At 43.9% G+C, this 22,304-nt stretch overlaps 1 protein-coding gene across 2 annotated transcripts in view; it reads right to left on the bottom strand.

The window, feature by feature from the left end:
- NMS (neuromedin S) overlaps nt 1-20,959 on the bottom strand; it is a 46,581-nt gene extending 25,622 nt beyond the window's left edge. For both annotated transcript variants that reach the window (XM_053313186.1, XM_053313187.1), the window contains exon 1: nt 20,847-20,959. The gene's annotated coding sequence lies outside the window, so the exon portion shown is untranslated. The remainder of the gene's footprint in view (nt 1-20,846) is intronic.
- Between the last annotated feature and the right edge of the window lie 1,345 nt (nt 20,960-22,304).

The raw sequence follows: 22,304 nt of genomic DNA, 5'->3' as shown, positions 1-22,304 counted from the left end.
GAATTTAAATGGGACAAAAGGTCCACGGCTTCTTTTGGAAGCTTAGCATTGCTGTTTCTTCACACACGCACATAAATATAATTGGTCATTTAGATGAGATTGGATAATGAAGCACATCCCTTTTGATCAAAGGGGAGTGAAAACATCTGGCAGATGCTGTAGGATATATTAAACATTATCAGTACCATTGAAGCCACTACAATTTGGTATCCAGTAGGATTTCTAATTTAGAAACCACTGGTAGGTGCAGTGTCACTTTGGAAGAAATAAATGTGAGTAATTACTAAAAAAATTTCTAACCCTTTAAGTTAATGTAATTTGTTGAGGGTATTTTAAAATGATACATGTGTTATTATGTATTCAGCTCACTTCTCCTGATGAAGTCCTGTTCAAGCAGGAGGAAACAGGATAAAATTACCTAGGATACCTGTTGGGTATTTTTTTGGACAAGGAGCATCTATCAGAAGGAGCAACATTTGTACATGGAGCTACCTTCAGAATAAGAACTTGCAAAGACAAAAGATCTGGAAGAATTGTGAGTAATAATTGGAGCAACAACTTGAACACAGAACCAGCAAGAGAAAAGAGAAAAGATCTGGAAGGACTATATGTCTACATGTAATAGAACCATGGACATAATTGACCTTCAGCTACACTTTTTTTGGGTCTAGAACACAGATAATTTCTTTAGCAATTTGTGTGTTTCATTTATGTAAGTTGTGTATGTGAATAGACTCTTATACACGGTATATATACCATCCTGTATATGTTTTTGTTCTCTGGCCCATGTATCCTCGATTCTTTCATTCACACCCCTACATCTGACATCAGATGCAGGGAGTGTGGCTTTGCTCCCAAACGGGGCCACACGGCCCCGTTTGAGAGCAAATACTGGCCAGTGCTGTGTTTGCAGCATGGCTGGGAGCTGCTCTCCCTGCCTGTAAAAGCGGGGGAGCATTTCTGACTGTGCTGTGACTGCGCTCCCAAATGGGGCCACCCCATTTGGGAGCAAAGCCACGCCCCCTGCATCTGACGTCAAATGCAGTAGTGTGGTGGGAGGGGCCCCTGCTGGCAGGAGGAACACAGGCCACCAGCTGGTTTCCTCTGCCAATGACTCAGATGAGGAATTGAAAATGTTTCCTCTCATCAGAATAGCTTTTCTTCCACTTAATTCACCTCATAGGTGTCTGCTGAGAATTCTCACGTCTCGCGATCTTATCAGCACTACATCAATTTAATTAGTGCAATTTTACTGTACAAATTGAATGGCTTGGAGATCTTGCACTTCCTGTACTTCCCCTGTGGGGAAAATGAACCTAGGAATTGGGCTGGTAATTCTTCTGCCCTCAACCACCTGGAGAGCGGTCTTGTGGTAGCAAGCATGACTTGTCCCCTTAGCTAAGCAGGGTCTGCCCTGGTTGCATATGAATGGGAGACTTGATGTGTGAGCACTGCAAGATATTCCCCTTAACTTAGGGGATGAAGCCCACCCCTCCTTGATTCAAAGGTTTCATTATTCATGGTTTCCGTATTCACATCTATAGGTGAGAATGGAACGCCCATGAATAGCAAGGGTCATCTGTACAATGTTCAGTGTTAGCACTATCCCCCTTTTTCCTGGTAGGGTGCTTGAAACTTCAACTGCATGTGTTTCAGAAAATCAACTGGTGCAGCATGGAGATTTGTAGAGAACTTCTCTTGTTAATTTCCTGGCTGTCACAGCTCTTAAATCCTACCAGAAAAATGTGGCAAGTATAGTCACCATCATTGTTAACTTCTTATGGCTCATTTTGTGACCATACTGACAAACTTTTTTCCTTTTTTGGTAGTCTCAGTTACCTTGGCTTTGGACCTGTATAGCCTCAGTTCAAGTGTAAGTGAATCTGATGACTAGTTAATGAAGTCACTGGGCCTTATTCCAAACCTTGATAGTTGACCGATTAATAGACTTTGGTTGAATATGGAGATCGGTAAAACTATCAAATCCAGATACCAAGTTGGCATGCCAATGCAAATGCTATAAGTCAGTGTTCTTTACTGCAAGGCCTTGGTACCAGTGATGGCCTCCATCCGTCCTAAGTGTGGCTCCCTGACATTGTTTATTGGGCCTGTGTGAAGCTTCAGCCAAACCTGAATACTCTGCACAGTCCCTCTGGCACTATGCAGAGATGTCCATTATAACTGTGCAGTGCTGCACTTTGCCCAGTTCCCTTCGGGAAGTCTTACGGGAAACAGAGCCTTTTAAGCCTTCTTGAGCCCTTGCACCATCCTGAAAGGCATGCACAGAGGCTGGGGAAGTGCATGCCTTTCAGGATTGGACATGCATCTCTTTCAGGATGGGCAGGGCTTTCAGAAACACCCTTCCAGCACTCAGAAAAGTGCAGTACTATGCACATTTCCCACTATTAGCACAGTGGGAAGTGGGTAGTTAGCACAGTGAGAAATGGTTCTCACATTCCACATACTTTGTGAAAAATATGGGAGATCACTGCTATAAGTAATGCACATAGTGGGGAAAATAGGGGAGATCATTACTATAAGTAATGCACAGCATCAGAATCTAGACCCTTGCTCAAGTGCTTACCTTCCACATTCAGTGTAGACCAGTGAATCAATTCCAACTTACTGGTTGTCAACATTGTATACTGAGCTCCAGGTACTGTTTGTATCAGGCAATCAGAACCATGATGCCTCCAGTAAGATTTTCCAAGTCATATCAGCTAGCCAATTGTAACTTGGAAAATCGAAAGTTCCTAGGATCATATCTTCACAGTGGGATCAAGTCTAGCTGAGTTCAGTGGAACTTCCTACCTGATCAATATGTTTAGGATCTCAACTTTAAATGAATGTTTCATATCCATTTTATAGTTTTGTATCTTTAAGCTGTTTCAGTAAATGAACTGTGGCGTTTCCTAACAACTTAGATTGACATTTAGGCTTCAGTCCTATGTACACTTACTTACCTGGGAGGAAGCCCCAAAGAACATTGTTGAACTTTGTAGCACCTATTCAACAAATAAACCTTGAGGAGGTGGCTGTCTTCAGGCAGCACTAGCTGTCTGAGGGCTGCTGGGACTGGTTGTGTATGGTGTAGTGGTTTGGTTTCTTGTTTTCCCCAAAACAAATTTTGTTTCTTTTAAATGTCATTATTATTTCATTTGACATATTTCCCCCCTCAAACCATTTCATTACTGAGCACCATGAGAACAGAAGTGTTAGCACATGGGAAACTGCTGTAGGCTGCTCTGAACCTTTACGATGGAGCAGAAAATGTATTTAATCAGATACATCTAGTCAGCCAGCCAATCAATCCATCAAATGTCCCAAAGTGAAGAGATATGCTTTAATTACTATTATTGAATTGCTATATGGAGCCAGTGGCTATAAATCAAAGCTTCATTCTCAGGGTTATAGCAATGTTGGAGTGGGCCCTGGGACAAGAAGTGAAGATAGGCTCCTGCCCTCTGGGGCAGTTGGGGATCTGGGAGCGGAAGGAGACGAGTGAGCTGTCTATCTCCCCCTTCCCCTAGGGCCTATAATTACACGCCCCCTATAAATACACGCCCCCTTCCCCTAGGGCCTATAATTGTTCAATTATAGCTTCACCCCTGCTCCTTCTTTCTTTTCTGCTAAGCAGAAAGTATTATGGAAAGGTGTATATTGAGTTGTATGAAAGCAGCAGCCAGAAGTATTGCATGAAAATAGCCTGCCTTGGTAAGGAGGTTTTCAATTCCAGACTAACAGCAAGGCACTGAGCAGAAACAAGGGCTGCTTATTATATGGAACAGTGGGAAACAGATAGATTGACAGTTGAAAGTGGTGAGAAATTGGCAACGACTTATTAAATGACTTGCCAGAGAATTCGGCAGAACACGTTTCAGAGCACATGACCACCAAGGGAGTTTAGTTAACTTTTATATTGCCTGTGCATTTGGAAATGGAAAGTTCTAGAAGGCCACATATTGTTTCACTTGCTAACCAGACAGTTTCTGTCGTAAGCATGTTGTTATTTCCTGAGCCTTTGGGGGTGGGGGGCATGAGGGTATATTTGAATTAATAGCATTTATATGTTTTCAAATGTTTATTCATATATATAGCTGAGCAAAAGGATTGCAGGTTTGGACGGGAAGGCTGTCAGCTTTCAATTGTAGGCTGCAGCAGTGATTTTTAACGGTAATCTGATATGTAGCTATTGTTTGTTTGTTTGTTTGTTTATTTATTTATTTAGCATATTTCTATACCGCCTACAGTGTAAGTTCTCTGGGCAGTTTACAGGAAAATAAAAACAACCAATAAAAAGATTAACATATTTCAACAATTAAAATTTAAAAAGTTAAAACCATTAAAACACAAGTAAAACAATATCTAATTAAAAGCCTGGGTGAACAAATGCATCTTTACTGCCCTTTTTAAAAGTTGAAAGAGATGGGGAGACTCTTATTTCAGCAAGAAGTGTGTTCCAAAGCCTCGGGGCAGCAATGGAGAAGGCCCGTCCCCGAATATCCACCATACGAGCCGGTGGCAACTGCAGACGAACCTCTCCAGATGATCTCAATGGGCGGTGCGGTTCATAGCAAACAAGACATTCTCTTGAATACCCAAGGCCCAAGCTGTTTAGAGCTTTATAGGTTATAACCAAAACCTTGTACTTTGCCCGGAAAATTATTGGCAGCCAGTGTAGATCTTTTAAGATAGGAGTGATATGGTATCTCCGAGATGACCCGGAGACCAACCTGGCTGCCACATCCTGGACTAACTGCAGTTTCCGGACTATGTACAAAGGCAGCCCCACATACAGCGCATCACAGTAGTCAAGAGTAGGTGACCAGCAGTAGTCACCGGAGGTGACCAGCAGATGTACTACTGTTCTGAGGTCATTTATCTCAAGAAATGGACGCAGCTGGCATATCAGCTGAAGCAGATAAAAGGCACCTCTGGCCACTGCCTCAACCTGGGACACCAGGGAGAGTTTTATGTCCAGAAGCACCCCCCAGACTGCGTACCTGTTCCTTCTGGGGAAGTGTGAGCCCATCCAGAACAGGCAGATCAAAATCATCTCCCAAGTTCTGACACCGCACAATAAGTACCTCCGTCTTATCTGGATTCAGTCTCAGTTTGTTACCTCTCATCCAGCCCATCACTGCCTCCAGGCAGGCATTTAGGGAGGTTAGGGAGGTGAGGGAGGTTATGCCTTCTGATCATGTTGACATGGAGAAATAGATTTGGGTGTCGTCAGCATACTGATAACACCTGCACCAAATCTCCTGATGATCTCTCCCAGCGGTTTCATGTAGATTGTAAACAACAACATTGGAGACAATACGGAGCCCTGAGGGACACCATAACCAGAGTTCAGTCCCTGAGAGACACCATCTGGAATCTGCCCGAGAGGTAAGAGTGGAACCACTGCAAAACAGTGCCTTCCACCCCCAGCCCCCTCAGACGTTCCAGAAGGATACTATGGTCAATAGTAGCAAAACCCGCCGAGTCACACTGCCCCAGTCAATTCCCAATTGGAGATCATCAATCAGGCCGACCAAGGCAGTCTCCACCCTATAGCCCACCTGAAAGCTGTTCTGAAACACATCTAAATAATCAGTTTCATCCAAGACTGCCTGGAGTTGGGAGGCCACTACCCTCTCAATTACCTTGCCCAGCCATGGAAGATTGGAGACAGGCCTATGGTTGCTCAACTCCAAGGCAGGCTTCTTCAGAAGTAGTCTAATAATTGCCTCCTTAAAACAAGGAGGCATCCTGGCCTCCCTCAGAGAAGCATTTATGATCTCTACCAGGCCTTCTACAACAACCTCCCTGACAGATAGTATTAGCCACGTCGAGCAAGGGTCAAGAGAACAGGTGGTAGGCTGCATCACTCCAAGAAGATTGTCCACTTCCTCACAAGTCACAAACTGAAACTGATCCAGCCTAACCACATAAGAGGAGTCACTGGATACCTCCGATTCAGACACTGCAGTAATTGTGGGGTCTAAATCCAAGCTGGCCCGAATACGAGAGATTTTATCCACACAAAAAGCATTAAACACATCACAGCGGGTAACAGAAGATTCCAAATTCTGATTTAAGGGAGGAGGGGCACCCACTAGCCCTCTCACAACCCTGGGCACTCCGCCGGATATGAACTTGTAGACGCAAAACGGGCCGAAAAGAATCACTTCTTTGCCACCCTTATTGCCAGAGCATAGATCTTCAAACGTGCTCTAAGTTGTAATCTGTTGGATTCGAGTTGAGTACTCCTCCACTTGCGCTCCTGTTGTCTACCTTGCCGCTTCTGCCCCCATAGATCTTCCATATACCAAGGGGGAAATCTTGAAGTGGGTTGGAGGGGACGCTTGGGAGCAATTGTTTCTACTGCCCTGGTGAGCAAGTTGTTCCAATTCTCAACCAGGGCATCAACAGGACCACCAGCAAAGCCAACACTGAATCCCTCCAAGGCATCTTGGAACCCTATTGGATCAATAACCTTCTCAGGCAGACCATTCTAATGGGCCCCTTGCCCCTGCAAAGGTGGGGTGTGACTGTGAGTCCAATCTTAACCAGATGGTGGTCCGTCCATGACAATGGGGAAATCACAGGAGTCCCCACCTATGGAACACCACCCTGATCAGAGTGAAAGACCAGATCAAGCATGACCTGCAATGTGCGTTGATCTCAAGACCCTTTGGGATAGCTCCATAGTTGTCATGGCTGCTATGAACTCCTGAGCTTCCCCAGACAAATCAGTCCCAAAGTGGAAATTGAAGTCCCCCAGCACCACAAGCCTGGGAGACTCCAATTCCAAACCCGAGACCACATCCTTCAGCTCAGTTAGGGACTCCATTGGGCAGTGGGGCAATCAGTACACCAAGCATAGTCTCAATCTATCCCTGGTCCCCAAACCTAGGTACACACATTCAATATGGTCAGACACTTCCACAGGGATCCTGGTCAGGGAGAGGTTTAGACCACAACCACTCCACCTCCCCGCCCACATCCCCGCACTTGCTCCTCAACAGAGTACCCTGGAGGGAAAAGCTAAGACCACACTGGGCCACCAGCTCCCACCCCCAACCAAGTCTCTGTAATACATACCAAGTCTGCCTCTTCATCCAGAATCAGATCGTGGATGGTTTCTGACTTATTCTGGACAGACCTGGCATTACAGAGGAACAAGGTGAGAGTCTGTGGGAGGTTGGCAGTGCTCCCCAAGGTCAAAGAGCTGGCAGGGCAGCCAGAAGGGAAATAGCTAATATATTTCTGACTTCCCTTCCCATGACTGTCTCCCCCAGCTGCGCACCCGCCCAGGCTTCCTTCAGTTGTATTCATCTTCCAAAACTGATGTGAGTGTTAAGACCTGGAGCTACCAGAACAGCATGTCTTTCTCTAGTAGCATTAAATGACTTGGATGGCATCACTTACTTTCAGGATGACATTTTAGTGTATGGCAAAACCATGGAGGAGCATGATGCTAAACTGACAGAAGTCTTTAAAAAACTCCAACATGGACTTACTGTCTCTCAGGCCCATATCCAGCCTAAAAATCTTGGGGGTGAGGGGTCACAAAAGTTGAGGTGGGCCAGGTTCTATCACCTTTTAAAAACAATTCTCAACCTGGGACACTTAAACTGAAGTAGTGCAAAAGTCAACAGAAATTGCAGTTTTCTAAATCAATTTCTTTAATAAATTCAATAAAAATTCACATGGTTAAAACAGTAAGTGGGTTTCCTTAAGCAATTACAACAAGAGTATGCTTATAAAGGGAGGAGAGCTGGTTTAAAGGAGGAGAGCTGGTCTTGTAATAGCAAGTAAGAATTGTCCTTTTTACTAAACAGGGTCCACCCTAGTTGCATTTGAATGGGAGACTACATGTATGAGCACTATGAGATATTCCTCTCAAGGGGTGGGGCTGCTTTGGGAAGAGCACTTGCATGCAGAAGTTCCAAGTTCCTTCCCTGGCATCTCCAGATAGGGCTGCAAGAGACTCCTGCGTGCAACTTGGAAAAGCTGCTGCCAGTTTTTGTAGAAAATAGTGAACTAGATGAACCAATGATCTGATTCAGTATAAGGCAGATTTTTATGTTACTATCTATACTCCATTTATAACAAATAAAAATCCACATAATTTAGGGCTGTGGTTTTAATTAACCAACTACAACAGAGTATTGTTATTTATAACAAAGAAAAATCCACATAAACTGTAAGCTGTCTTCATTAAGCAACCACAACAGGAATACTTCTAGTTTATAACAAAAGTGTATTGCCTTTGCAGAGAAAGTTTTTTTTTTTAAACTTTTAGAAGCTTTTAACCCTGTCTAAAATCATGGCTGCTTGGATCTTTTGATATTAAAAGATCCAAAACCTTTAGAAAGATGGATTCCCTTTTTGTTTCCTTTCCGCCATCTTCCCTAGGGACCAAGGCGTACAAGGTTTCCATGGGTCGATGGATCAGAGCTGCCATATCGTTGGCTTATGAGTCTCTTCACCTACCTGTTCCTCGAGACATTTCTGCCCATTCCACTCGCAGAGCCAGCACTTCTGCGGCCTTTTCAGCTCGTGCCCCCTTGGAAGAAATTTGCAAGGCGGCAACTTGGGCATCAGTGTCTCCCTTCATTAGGCATTACAAGATTCCGTCTTTTCACACTGCTCAAGCAGCAATAGGAAGGACGGTATTGCAACAGGTTGTTTAATCATTCGCTCCCGCCCTTGGGATTGCTTTGGTACGTCCCGTCACGTTAGGATGCCCTCCCCATACCAAGGAAAAAGAAACATTGGTAGACTTACCATGAAGGGTTCTTTTTCTGGGTATGGGGAGGGCATCCGGCCCACCCGCGAATGTTTACGACGGATATTCAGGGAGGTGGGGCGACTCCCAGAGTTGCTTAGTTCTTTGCTGTCACTGTTTACTGTACAGCTTCATCCCTTGTGGACTATTTTTTCTCTCCTTGCTCTCTGTATTTTCTGTGCTCAACAGTCCTGGAACTGGGGATGAGTGACAGCTGTCTGGATACATATGATCAACCTGAATTTTGATTGGTCCTGTCTCGGAGCATGCAGAGCTTGATAACCCATCACGTTAGGATGCCCTCCCCATACCCAGAAAAAGAACCCTTCACTGTAAGTCTACCAATGTTTCTTTTCCTTCCCCTCCTCTTAGTGTGGTTCCCATATTCCCCTTCTTTATCGGACCTCAGCTACGACTGGTGGAGTGCACAGAACTTTTCTGGTAAGATACACATGTTCATTTGCACAGCACAACAGCAGTAGTGCTTTAAAAAGGAAGGATTGTATGTAGATTTTAGGATAATGTCATTGTCCATTGCTGCATTGTGCACTTTTTATTCCTATGAAGAGAGAGGCTTCCTTCTAAAGCACAAATCCATTTCTCTTTCCCTTGCCTTTGTTTGGTGCTGATATCCACCTCTTTGGCCCTCAAATCCCTCCCCTCACTTTGGTACTGCATACAAGTCTTTTCCAGCAAGATATAGAGAAGGGGGGGGGGGGAGAGATGTTATTGTCCTCTAATGCCTACTGTCATAACTTAGTTTAAGTCTTATCTGAGAATGTAAACCTCACAAGTGTGTCTGTATTAGAGAAGTGATTATAAACTGCACACAGAAACTTGGATTTATAAACAATGTGTAAAACAGTGTTATATCATAGTTGTAGGCTTTGTTCTAGAAACATCAAACAATACATCTTATTGAAATGTGAAAATGTGCATCTGAAACTATTGTCCCAGTTAAAATTAGGCTAAGTCTATATGCTGTTGCTCAGCACCTCTTTTAGTTTTGCCACATGAGATGCAATCTGACAACTGACCCAGTACATGTACTGAAAAAGTGATGGTGAGTTTGTGATGATAGATTGATTGCCATCTGTCTCTTGATTTGTATATGATTTTTAATTTACATGTATGGTTTCCATAAAGATGTCCTCTTTATCTGCAGATCCCCATTGCTTTTAACACCTGACAGAACCCTCTTTCTTTGTGTTGTGAACCAAGCCTGATCTGTATATTAAATATGCTCGTTAGCTAGCATACAAAATTAGGCCTGTTTCATCAGTGTCACAAAGTGTCACAAAAACAGCTCTTTTATATAGTTACCATGTAGGCGCAAGGAAGAAAGGAGATCAAAGCAATCCTAAATGATTAAATGGGCTTTATTGAGTATAAAAGAATAACAACATCAACCTATCTGAGCAGAAAGCAGAACATTCTATCAATATTACTAACAGTATTTCAACCCTAGCCAGCAACAACATTCACCCAGTGTTCCTAACTAACATATGTGTGTGTATTAAATCTTCCTAGAGCCTAATAGAATTCAGATATAGACGGAAAGGGGGGGGTAAGGTAGGTTGAAGGCTGGCATGGTTTGGGGAGATCAGGAATTAGTAAAGCGAAGGGGGGGGAAGGAGAAGGAGAGGAAAGGATGGAGGGATCCAAGGCTTGTGGGGTGGCATATTACCAGGGTCAGAGGCTTGAGAACAGTGGATCTTTCAGCTGAAGGAGCAAGGCTATGGCTGGAGACAGGAGCTTTTAGAGCGATGATCAAGCAGGCAGTTTGCTCAGAGCAAGGCTGAGAGTCAGAGCACCATGGCTGGGGAAGTCTTGACTTCTCACTGTGCAGCAGAAGCCACAGAGTTCCTGTCCATGGACAGAGTTCCTGCTTGTTGCCCCACGGCTTAGCAGCAAACTCTGGGATGGCTCTTGAGCAAGTATGCTTGTTAGGCAAGATTGCTAGGGAGTATCATGGCTGGGGAGTCTTGACTTCTCACTGTGTAGCAGAAGTCACAAACAGTCCCTTCTCCCTGGAAAGAGTTCCTGCCTCTAGCCCCGCGGCTTGGGCAGCAAACCCTTGCATTACTCATGAGCAAGTCTTGCTTGTAGGCAAAGATTGCATGTAGGCAAAAGACTGCTGCTCTCTGTCCAGTAAGCCTCATTCTTTATAGTTGTATCTTCCTTTGATCCCCATAGAGTCTATTCAAAATATCCTCATCCTTCCTGGGTCCCCAAAAGGTGACAACTTGCTGTTACCTTCTGGATATTGTCTTTTAATTATTCAGGCAGTCCAGGGAGATCTGAATCCCATCTTCTGTTAGCTGTAAGCTTAGAAGGGGAGGGGGGACATTGCCCAAAGCAAATCTGCATCTCTGAGTTGCAAATGGGCACCTTTTCTTGTCCCAGATTTGCCAGCCTGGTCCCAGAAGGTGTAAGAAGAGGTGTTAGTACAAGGATTAAATCTATAGGTGTTTTCCTAGAGTGAGCTTTCTATAGACAGCAGCTGAGTACCCCCTTTGGGCATAGCACAGTAATCACTGACAAATATTAACATAGACCTTGCAGGAGGAAGTGAGAGCTCAGCTTCTCACTTCTTCCAGACATTATCTGATAATGGGTTAGATTTTAACATTTGGATTGTTCTGGCCTGGCTTTTGTGCTTCTCTGAGTACCCATTTCACAATACAATGATGGATCGCCTCTTCCTTCACAGAGCAGTTCATGAGGCAGGCATGAGACCTGGGTGTCAGTTCACCCTGAGTCTAGGCATTTAACGGAACTCTTAATATAAAATGAAATCAGACACAGGCCTGAATTCTATATACTTCTGAGTTGCCCCCAACATTTGTGGCCAGGGCAGTTCCAAGTTTAGTTCATAGATTGCTGTTGTTTAGTTTAGCCATTATTCCCCAACAGCAAGAAACTAGCAGAATGCAAGAACACACATAATCAAGAGCATCAACTACATACTGTATTAATACTCTTGAAGAGTATGTGTTGACTAAGAGTACATTTGGGTTTTGTCTGAAAGAGCTCGGTTGGCATATCCTATGCTGTCTAAAAGAACTAGGTTACCAAACAATTGGACCTCATGATGTGCTGTAGTATAAGCAAGTGTGCTTCTTAGGAGCAGCATTTGTGAAGTACGGCTTTCTGCGGACTTCGTATAGCACCCTGGCATCTCACTGAAAGAGACTTCAGCTGGAAACCTTGCAGGGTAGCTGCCACTTAGTGTAGCATTACATTTAGTGCTATTGGGAGCACTGCATATATATTTGTAGATATTATTGCCCTGTAATGCAATATATGTTCTTCAGAAAGTGACTGTACATTTTACATTTGTGCAATGCTTATAATAACAGTGGAAAGCTTGTTTATTCTGAGAGCTACAACATAATATACCCTGTTCCTTCTTTCACCCTTTTGTTTGCATCCTGTATCCCTTCTGTGACACTCAGCTTCTACCCCATTACTTTATTACTTTATTTATCACTTTATTTATTTATTTATGCTATTAATTGTTATTGTTTGTTAATCTGGTCTGTGACTGCAATAAACGTACTATTACTACTACTAATTTATTTATTTATTTATTTATTTGATTTCTATAACGCCCTTCCAAAAATGGCTCAGGACGGTTTACACACAGAAATAACAAATAAATAAGATGGACCCCTGTCCCCAAAAGGCTTACAGTCTAAAAAGAAACATAAGACAGAACACCAGCAACAGTTACTGGAGGTACTGTGCTGGGGGTCGATAGGGCTAGTTACTCTCCCCCTGCTAAATAAAGAGAATCACCACATTAAAAGGTGCCTCTTTGCCAGGTTAGCAGTACTTTAGTGGCAGTAACTTTAAACACAGTATGTTCTGGTAAGAACTGCAGAGACATTGCTTCTAAAAGGAAATTGCTAGAAGGAGGGATAGAAACCTAGCGAAGCAGTCATGTTCAATATTTTCAAATTTCATGCTTTTATTATGAAGTGGTGCTGGGCAAGGGTCAATTAACACAGCCAAATGATCTCAGTTGAAACACAATGATTTAAAAGCATTCCGGATCTGTATTGCTTTCCCTCTCACACCATCCTGCAATGTACTGTTTTGATTTGAAAATACTGAAATATTCAACCACAGAACAGCATTTTCCATGGTGGTAATGGCCTTAACAGTCTATGTTCAGTCTTCCTGCAAAGAGATGGAAGAAACTGTGGAAGAACTGTTGAAAGCTTCTTTCTCTAGGCTCCCTTTGCAAGACAAACCGAGTCAAAGAGATGAGACCAGATAGGCCTGCTTTGACAACCCAGAACAGTCTTGTGTGGCAGAGGAAAAACACACAAGAAAGTGCTGCAGAGACTGGTCTGACAGGAAAAAATGGCTCTCCAGATGTGTGACAAGGAATGCATTCTGCTTCCCCTGCTTGCTGTTTGGGGGTTAGTAGACATGGACCCACACAGGATACAAAGACCTGAAGCATCTCCCCAAGAATAGAAGCAGCATGAGGTATGCAAGAGTCCCTATGAAAACTCTGTGCAGCTAACAATGTTGGACAGAGCAAACATTGCGGAGCAATTTGATGAAGGCTACCATCTGGCTGTTGGAAAGCATAACCAAGAAGTGGAGAACAACAGATACATCCTCTCCCAAATCATTGACTGCATACGCTTCTGTGGTGCTTTCAAACTGGCACTTTGAGGACATAATAAGAGTGAGGACTCTGTAAATCCAGGAGTTTTCAGAGGACTGGTTGATCTCATGGCATCCTTCGACTCTGCTATGTAACTTCGCCTACAGATTGCCAGAGTGTTCAGAGGTCTGTTGGAAGACCATTCAGAATGAACTGCTGGATTGTATGTTGATGGTGAAACTTCATATCAAGGAGCAACAGCCATTGATTCCATAGCTGTCAGGAAAACTACCTCGGACATTCTGAAAGCCATCAGTTCACTCAGAGGTTCAATTGGAGGCTTGTTTGCTGATTTACCTCATCAAGCAAGGCTGCCCAGAGGCAAATCCAAGGAGAGCATGGATCGCAGTGCCATGGAAGTCTGTGACTACATTGTTACACACAAAATAACTCTCTGAATTCACCAAGCATCTGGCCAGTGCAACGCTCATCGAGGGAAGTTTGTTTCCAGGACATACATGCAACTTTCCACAGAATGCACTTGATGACACCATAGAAGCCCACCGAATGCTGGATAAGAACAGACTGAAGACAGAAACTTCAGTATTGTATGCAAGATGAGAATTGTATGCTTCCAGGATTGCTTCCACACTACTGTGTATGCTCTTGGAGAGCAATCTGGAAACTACATTGGAGCAAATTGTCATGCTGCTACAAATCCTGATCAGCACGCTGATGACAACGTCAAGCAGAGTGGACATTCTCAACACTGAAGAGGATAAACACTTTCCTGTGGAACATCATGATAGAAGAAAGACTGAATGCATTGGACATGCTATCTATCAAGAAACAAATAACTGCTGAAATTCCAGACTTCACTCATCTGGCGATTGAACAAGAGAGGAGAGCTGGTCTTGTGGTAGCAAGCATGACTTGTCCCCATAGCTAAGCAGGGTCTGCCCTGGTTGCATATCGATGGGAGACTTGATGTGTGAGCACTGCAAAATATTCCCCTCAGGGGATGAAGCCGCTCTGGGAAGAGCAGAAGGTTTCAAGTTCCCTCCCTGGCTACTCCAAGATAGGGCTGAGAGAGTTTCCTGCCTGCAACCTTGGAGAAGCCGCTGCTAGTCTGTGAAGACAATACTGAGCTAGATAGACCAATGGTCTGACTCAGTATGTGGCAGTTCCCTCTGTTCCTATGAACAGTTCGCCAGACCAAGAGATAGTCAGGCCAACATCCTCTGAAAGACATAAGAGGAGGCAGTACTGCAAACACATCCTGGAGCAGCAGAAGGAGACCATTAGGGTTGCGCATTTTGTATTTTTTCTGTTTTGATTTGTACCAAATCTGAATCAACCCCATTTTGTATTTTGTCCTAAATTAAGCCTTCCAAATCACCCCAGTTTTGTTTTGTATCCAAATTAATCCAAATCCGAATCTGAATTAATTCAGATTTAAAAATGGGTCACATGGTCAAAAGAGTGGGTGGGGGTTATAGTGCCCAATGAGTGGAAGCTACCACAAAAATTTCAAAGGAATTGGGCAAACGGCTGATTTTTGGTGAATTTTTGAAGTTTGTGCGTCTTTCAGATTTTCCTCATAGGGTATGATGGAGGTTTCAGGAAAAGTATAGCTTCACGTGGGGGTGGGGGTGGCCCAGAGTGGAGTGTGATTGGTGGTAGTGCCCAGTTGGTACAAAGAAGCTACCACAATTTTTTCAGAGGAATTTGGCAAAGGGCTGCTTTTTAAAGAATTAATGAAGTTATGCGTCTTTCAAATTTTCCTCGTAGGGTATAATGGAGGTTTCTGCAGTTCCATAACTCCACTTGAGGGGCACTGGGGTGGCCCAGAGCAAGTGGCAGTGTAGTGCACATAGGGTGCCAACCACCCACATGGGTTGCTGACCCATGAAGCACAGGGTTTTGTTGTTCTAGAGGTGTTCTGAGAGTAGATTCTCTGGTAGCATATGAGAGTGGATTCATGGTTTTTCATTAAAAATCTCATTAGCTACCAGAGAATCTAAACTCAACTCCTCAGAAACAACAAAGCCCAGTACCCCAATGGGTTAGCAATCCAGGGGGGTGGTTGGCACCCTCTGTGCACTACACCACCACTCGCTTGGGGCAATCCCAGTGTCCCCCAGGTGGAGTTATGGGGCTGCTGAAACCTCCATTATTCCCTATGGGAAAAAATCTTAAAGATGCGTAAACCTCAAAAATTCCCAAGAAATCAGCCCTTTGCCCTATTTGGAATCTGGGTACACCACCCTTGGGGCACTGCCACCCAACCCAATGTTTTGCCCCTCAAGCCCCACATAAACAAGTTGAAATAGTGAAGAGAATGATGAACAACAACGACACTTAATTTTTTGGCAATTATTTGAGAATTTTGCAGCAGGTGTGAGCCTGTCCCTGTGGCACTAGCACAGCAGCACAACCCATTTGTGGATTCAAGCAATCTTTCAATAAAATCACTCTCTCCCCATGGAACAGTGACCACAGGTCATTTGAGATAGCAAGCTAGACCAGTGAACTGCCTTGGTACTATGGAACAGCTTCAAATGTTCATTTAACTAACTGAAGTGGAGTGAGCCATAGCCCAAACAAATCAGCATACTGTTCAGAATTGTTGAGATTTATCATCACTGCATTTAAGAAAGTGCAAAACCATGGATCATGGTTACAAGAAAGAGAGAAGCAACTAAGACTCCTGGAGATGTCAATAGATTGACAGGGCTATTCCCCACCCCCCTCCTTTTGTCTCCTGTAGTCCCATGTGGAGCGGGTTAGCCACGCAAGAACCACCAGGCTCGCAAGAACCACCGGGCTCTCCTAGCCTGATTTTTGTTAATCGTGAGAATAGCCCCTGTGTGTCAGCAGAGATTACCTCTCAAGTTATTTATTTATTTATCATATTTTTATACCACCTGATATGTAAAGCTCTAGGCAGTGTACAAATCCCAACATTAAAATCACAGGTGATAAAACATGATAATCATAAAATCATATCATAAAACATGATAAAAACAATCTAAAGCAAATTATTAAAATTATTAAAATTCTAATTAAAAGTTTTCGAGAACAGGAAAGTCTTGAGGGTCTTCCTGAAAACAAACAGTGAAGGGGATACTCTTAGTTCAGCATCTGATAATATAATTATCAGATGAGATAAGACAAGTTGGGCAAGAGTCAAGAGAACAGGTAGTAGGGTGCACAGTCCGAAGCAGTTTGTCCACCTCCTTAGGAGTCACAAACTGAAAATGATCCAATCTAATCCCATAAAAGGAGTTGCTGGGCACCTCCACAGTAGACTCTGCAATAACCATGGAATCCAGCTCGGCCCGAATACGAGAAATTTTATCTGCAAAAAAGTTGTTTAAAATGTCACAGCGAGTAACCAATGGTTCCAAGTTCAGATAAACCCTTCAGCCCTAATATTACCCTATATCAAAATGATTATTACAAATATTGATAGACCATTTTTCACCCGAAAAGAAATATTTGCATCATAAAGGGTATGGGAACTTCAATTCACAGCTATAAATCACACGACAATTCTTGAAGAAACTCTTGATGAGAATGATTAATAGCAACTCAACAACCCAACATGGCGTATATAAGGGAAAATTTATCCAAGTGAGTGTTTTTTGAAAACTCTCATTTCTGTAAGATGGACAGACACATCTGCAGTACTCTACTTAAAATCATTCTGGATCTCTCCTGACATAATAAATTAGGGATTTAAGTCCAGCAATCAGATTTAATGCCCTACCAGACCTTATGCTGGGAATGGACCAGTCAGTAGATGTAGATGTCAGTAGACCTTATGCTGGGAATGGACCAGTCAGTAGATGTAGATGAATGGACCAGTCAGTAGATGTTTTGCACTCTCCTTTAGGGGCCAAGCTCTGCAAAGAGTGCCAAACTCACACTCTTTGCCAAACTTGCGAGAAGCAGGAGGAGAGGACAGTAGGCTGCTGGCAACCTTCCCTGCTCCCCTTGCACATCTTTGCATATCTTCTCAGGTAATGCAACACCTTGAGCGGCCACTGCCGTGCCCATCCTGCTATCTTGCTGCTAAGCTTTGGGCTGAACTGAGCAAAGTGACACCTTTTAAAGTGGTGATTCTCTTACAGATAGCAACTGGCCCTATCCAGCCCCAGCACAGCATCCCTCCAGAGGCTGTTGCTGGTATCTGCCTTATGCTTCTTTTTAGATTGTGTGCCCTTTGGGACATCTTATTTATGTATTCTTTATTTTTATTTTTTATTTTTTCTATTTATGTATTCTTTATTTTTCTTCCTTTTTCTATTTTTCTTTATTTTTCTATATAAACTGCTTTGTGAACTTTAGTTGAAGAGTAAATTATATAAATATTCTAAATACAAGGAGCCGTCACTTGAAAAAGGTGCTGCCTTGCCCAGTTAGCAGGGGCTGGCAGGAAAAAGTCAGACATGCAAATAGGGAGAGGTCACCCAGTTACTGTCATGCAAGCTGTGAGCAGCTTCTATCAGACTGGCAGAGACTGAAGTTGTGGAAGTATCAGGCTTGATCCTGTATCAGGCTTGATCCTGAGCGAGAGCTTTACACTCAGAGCAAGAATTTTGTTAGAGAGCTTTAAACTCACCAGAATAGCAATAGCAATAGCAATAGCACTTACATTTATATACCGCTTTATAGCCGGAGCTCTCTAAGCGGTTTACAATGATTTAGCATATTGCCCCCAACATTCTGGGTACTCATTTTACCGACCTCGGAAGGATGGAAGGCTGAGTCAACCTTGAGCCCCTGGTCAGGATTGAACTTGTAACCTTCTGGTTACAGGGCGGCAGTTTTACCACTGCGAATAAAAGGCATCACTCAAAACTATTCCCCACTCCCCACCCTGGTTGAGATTCAGAGAGGATAGAACCCGGGGAGTGATCGACGGCTGGCAGCATCGCTTGGAGGTCTGGGGCTGAGAATGTTCCGTTTGAAGTTGTGGCAGTTGGTGTCAGGGAGGGTTGGCTCCGTTGGTACCAAAAACAGCCTATGCTAAGAAATGAAACCTGAACAATACATATCGGAGGCAATGAACTGAGTTCTGCATCACTGGGAAGTGTAAGTTATGGGAAGACTAATCACCAGGAATACTTAAGAAAGAATGAAAAACAAAATTAGGTGGTGGAGGCCGGAGTAGGAACAGATAACGAACATATAACGATGGCAAATCCAGATAAGATCTGTAGTCCTCCAATAGTTTCCAAACCACTGATCCCTGTCCTTCTCCTGAAGACCTGCTCATCCACCTGCTGCTGTGGTCTTGCTTCAGGACTGACTTCTATTGGTTTTACTCTAAGAAGAGCAGCTGGGTCCTTGCTGCTTGGCTTAATGGGTCTTAGGAAGCCCAGACACTCTTGAAGTCATCTCCAGGCCTTGTTCTCAGAAAGGTTCTGTTCGTGGGCCAAGACAGGAGACACTTTCCTGACCATATGTCAGTAGGACTGTGGAGACGGCAAGGTTTCACCCTTCACAAAACAAAACAAAAATGCAATTGCAAAGCAACAGCAAGAGAAATAGTTTCAGGATAATAAATGTCTTTCCTCACTTTTAGTTCTGCTGCTATATACGAACAAAACTGGATTTTCCAAGGAAGAACATTCATCATTTTCATGGACTGGTACTGAAAATGAGTCAAAGGCATTTCAAAACATACCTGATAGTTTTCAAGGGCTAATATCTCTAATATCTATGTGGTTGCTAAGAGTCGACACCGACTTGATGGCACTTAATCAATCAATCAATACCTTGCAGTTCTGCTACAAATAAGCTCCCCACTGCCACTGACTGAGCCACTGCATGGGTGATTTCTTGTTCTGTGCTTGCAGATGATGTAATCATTGGTGGATGTGACCAGCAGATCAAAGCTGAAGTCTACCCAGGGTATTTAAGAAAACACCTTCTTCTTTATGAATTCTGTCACCTCTTAAGATAGTCATAGGAGGTTCGTCTGAGTGTGGCACCAGTACTCCTGGTGGCAACTCAAAGATCAGCCTTCTCTGTAGTTGCCTTGGAACTGTGGAACGCACTCCCTGTTTAGATTAGAGCTGCTCCATCCCTGATGGCTTTTAGGAAACAACTGAAGACACATCTCTTCAGCTAGGTTTTTAGTTGAATTTTACTTGATATGTTGTTTGAATTTGAATTTTATATGTTTTAGTTTTATTTTTTAAACTTTTGGTGATTTTTATTTTTTGTAAACCACCTTGAGACTTCTGTAAATAGGCCATATATAAATTATTAAACCAATCAACAACAAACAAAATATTAAGAGGCTCTTGAAGTAACAGTGCATCCAGCAATTAAATAATGTATATAGGCAGCCCCCATTGCTGGCAATGCCTCTCTTACTCCTGATTAAGAGAGCTCTTCTACAGGTTCCATACTTCACGTTGATGCCAGATGCAGCCACAACCAATGGAAATGTTTGTATTTATCTTGTTGCAGATAAACTGGAAGAAGACAAGCAAAGAAGCAAGACCAAGAGCAGGAATTTGGCACCAATAGCAGGCCAAGGAGGGAGGCTCCAGTGGACAAGGCAAAAGAGACACAGGTCCATTTGGACAGGGGCGTAGCAAGGTTGGAATGGGCCCAGAGACGAGATTTTAAAATGCCCCCCCCCCCCACGCAAAGTCCAGGGCCTCCGCACACCCCAGGTCCCCAAGGATTTAAGTCTGATATTTCAAAATAAGTATGCTGCCTGGAAATACATTTCACTGAATACACACACGCCACAATATATAGTGATATACATTGAGTACTATACAACTGTGCTACTTTTAATGCCTAGAACACACTAGAAAGACAAATTATTAAAATGGCCCCCTCACTGCAGATTAGCAAAGGAGACTTTCAACCATGCAGTGTGAGCCTATGTTTGTTTTCTCAGAATTCTGAACAAATTCAGTCAAGTTTGATTCCAGGAGGTTTTTCACAGGAGGCTTTTAAAGCCCTTTAAGACACATCTCCTCTGGAATGGAGGTGCTGCATTCACATGTTGGCCAGATTTACCCTGAAGTCCCTGCAAGTTACTGGGGAGCAGTTCACACACAAGAAAAATAAAATAAAAGCACCACACATGCTTCACAGTTCTCACTCAGACCTTCTGGGTTGCAAAACAACTTGAACATAAGTGTATTTATAAATGAATGAATGAATGAATAAAATAAATATAATACTGTTTGTTCCAATAGTTTTTGTAATTTTCTGCCATGAAACAAGCCACTTATAGGACTTTTTAGATAGTTTTTTTTTAAGCCAGCAAATTTTCCAAGCTGTTTTAAAATAAATAGTCAGAGACTTCTCAGTCCCACCCCCCATATCAAAGCCCTATGGCAAGCAAATCCCTATATATCCGGGGTGGGGGGTGGGAAAGGTAACCACAAAAAGGAGTTCACACTCTACCTGGCAGCAAGGGGTCTTCTGCTGCAGAGAACAGTGGTGGCCACTCTGGCTGCCTCCTCCTTCCTGGCTGGCTTGGGCCCTACTGGAGTTCAGGCTTCACTGCGGCCTACACGAGGCCTCTGTGGAAGCCCCGCCCACCCACCGATCAGCTGAGAGGCGGGAGAAAGGGAGCTGTTTGCAGCGTGTCTGCTGCCTCCATTGCCGGCCAGGAGAACAAGCTGGAGAGACGACGAACAGGGCAAGTGGCTGAGGGGCCTTGGGGCTGGGCAGGGGGCAATGGGGAGTCACGTGAGGTGCCTCTGGGGGGCCCCTCCAGGCAGTGGGGCCCCCAGACAACTGTCTCCCCTTGCCCGATCGTTGTTACACGTGTGCATTTGGAGAACACTCAATGAATGCCATGCATAACCACATCTAAGAGTTTTGAACTTTTGATCTTCTTACAGACAAGTCTCTGGGGTGACCTTTTGATCTTCTTACAGACAAGACTCGGGTGTTGGGAGGCACCCTCCCTTCGCTGCTGCTTCACTCCTTTGTTGCTGCTGGGAAATGGGCTGGTCTGTGGATAGCCTGCACCCCAAACCATGGGAAAGATCAGATGGTCACTTTTCCAAAGGGCATACGGTCGGGATGCTAGTGTTTAATTTTGGGTATCATCAGTGGCCAGGTTTGGGAAGAGAAGTCCCAAGGGACAAGTTCTCTCATCAGAGCAAGGAGGAAAAAGAGAGACATTGCAGAGGTGCTCCAGCAGCTGGATGTTGAAGTATTTGGTGGGGCCTGGCTGCTGCCACTGCTGCTACCTTGCCTCACCTCCAAGGGGGCAAGTGCTACAGGAAGACCGGACAGTCTCCATATGGCTGGCACCCAAAAGCCACAGCCCTTGGGAAAGAGTAGATGCTGGTTCTTCCCAAGGGCATGGTTTTGGCAGAGAGTGTGGTGACAGTGGTTTGTCCACAGAGCTGGAGTCTAGCAGTGGATTTTCCCATGAGCACGGGTCTGGCTCTGGCTTGTGGAGTGGTGGTGGTGGCAGCGCTTTAATGGTCAGTGCTGGCAATGGATCACACCTCTGCTGACCAGATGGCTGCTGCCACAAAGATGAAAGTGGCTTTGGCAGAGACCTTCCCATTGGGGTCAGGGTCTTTCCTGGAATTGTGCTGCCATATCATATTGGAGGAACCTTCTTATTAAGTAGGGCAGAAAGACTGCTCTTCCCTAGTGGTTAGAAGAAATGCCCAGACTTCATCAGATACAAAGCCAGATTGCTTGTGTAGAACTGGTTGCAAAGATACGGCTTTTCGATTGAAGAGCTCAATTTTCTCTAATGTGCTTCTGTGGATTAGAATCCTAGTGTTCAGTTTTGAGTGTCATCAATGGCCCTGAAGTTTTGGAAGGGCAGGCCCAAGGCATGAGGTCTCTCCTCATGACAAGACAGAAGAGAAGTGACCTACCAGGAGCACCTCA

The sequence above is a fragment of the Hemicordylus capensis genome, chromosome 3 (genome assembly GCF_027244095.1).
Source record: "Hemicordylus capensis ecotype Gifberg chromosome 3, rHemCap1.1.pri, whole genome shotgun sequence".
NCBI lineage: Eukaryota > Metazoa > Chordata > Lepidosauria > Squamata > Cordylidae > Hemicordylus > Hemicordylus capensis.
Note: the sequence above shows the minus strand (reverse complement) of the source record. Positions and strands in the feature narration are given on the sequence as shown.